The sequence below is a fragment of the Sinocyclocheilus anshuiensis genome, unplaced genomic scaffold (genome assembly GCF_001515605.1).
Source record: "Sinocyclocheilus anshuiensis isolate Anshui unplaced genomic scaffold, SAMN03320099.WGS_v1.1 scaffold11, whole genome shotgun sequence".
Classification (NCBI taxonomy): Eukaryota; Metazoa; Chordata; class Actinopteri; order Cypriniformes; family Cyprinidae; genus Sinocyclocheilus; species Sinocyclocheilus anshuiensis.
This window is the reverse complement of record NW_015551076.1, coordinates 302,968-304,194: the sequence shown is the minus strand read 5'-3', so window position 1 is coordinate 304,194 and position 1,227 is coordinate 302,968. Positions and strand designations below refer to the sequence as shown.

Genomic DNA, 1,227 nt, shown 5'->3' with positions numbered 1-1,227 from the left:
CTAGCACATTCCTGCTTTTACCGATGACTGGCTGTTCAAGTTCTCTATTGTTTCTACCTGAGCTTAATACAGTTTATTTCGTCCCTTTATTCACTAGTTTCCACCAGCTAGAGCAAGGCTCTTTCCTTTCCTTTGTCTTTTTTAAAAACTAGTTTAATTTTTGTCCAGCAGAGGACGATAGAGCCAACTCTACATACGGGGAATGTGGACAACCTTCCCAAAAATGACTCATGCTCTGCTTTCATGTATGTTTTGATAGACGTTGTGCTCACGACACATTTGTTTGTCAATCTATCGACTGATAGACAAATACAATGTTGATATCTATTTGATGCCAGTCGGGCTCTGATTATATTCTTTACAACACCGTGTCGAATAACAATATCATTCGTTTTCAACATTGGACATAATCAAAAAGACTCCTAATCACAAAATATATCTGAATAGATATGAAAAGTTGTAATACTTATGTTTTATATTCATAACGAATGATACAAATTTACTAAAAACGATGGGCCTATATGCTGTCTGCGCCCAGTAACACAAAACAAAGCGCTCTGGCGGAAGGATATGTCTGAGCGGCGCTGCGGCGCTATATCAACATGAACCAGACGTCATAAGCTGCACATCGCTTCTTGTCCCAGCTGATATTTTGTTGACATCCGAGCGTTTGTACTCTTCGCCGAAATGGCCGTGTGATCTGCAGCCTGTAGACAGCGCGCAAACTCCTCAGTGCATCAACATAGTGCACTGGCTCAGTACATTTATTCCAAAATGGCGTAAGTATACTTTAAATTGTTTTTGTCTTACAGTGTCATGTTGTTTAGACAGCCGGCGAGGCGGAAGTGCACAATTAAAGTTATTACATTATGCCCATACGTGTTTTAGGCTATCTCTTACGTGCCTTGCATGTATATTTGGGGATTTATTCATTTTAATAGATATAGCATAATGTTTCGCGTGCGAATAATGTCGTGACAGCCGTCTGGAGCTTAGCGCGCCATATGTCTGATCGACAGCGACAACATCAATCGACGGATTTGTAGTAATTTCTGTTTTAAAATGTACCATAATGTCTCTATTGTCTGTAGGGGATTCATTTTTAATAAGCCTGGTAATGTTGTACTCAAGTTAACAAGAGTTGAGACAGTTTATTTGACTTCTCTTTGTCGCCGCGTGCTCTTTATAAAATGGCGCACGTTCCTGAAAAGGGAGCGGCGAGCCCTG

The 1,227-nt window shown here is 40.4% G+C and overlaps 1 protein-coding gene across 1 annotated transcript in view; it reads left to right on the top strand.

The window, feature by feature from the left end:
* Positions 1-602: 602 nt before the first annotated feature.
* The window catches only part of LOC107662376 (cyclic AMP-dependent transcription factor ATF-4-like), a 4,334-nt gene continuing 3,709 nt past the window's right edge, over positions 603-1,227 (top strand). Inside the window, exon 1 of the mRNA XM_016452365.1 lies at positions 603-779. The gene's annotated coding sequence lies outside the window, so the exon portion shown is untranslated. The remainder of the gene's footprint in view (positions 780-1,227) is intronic.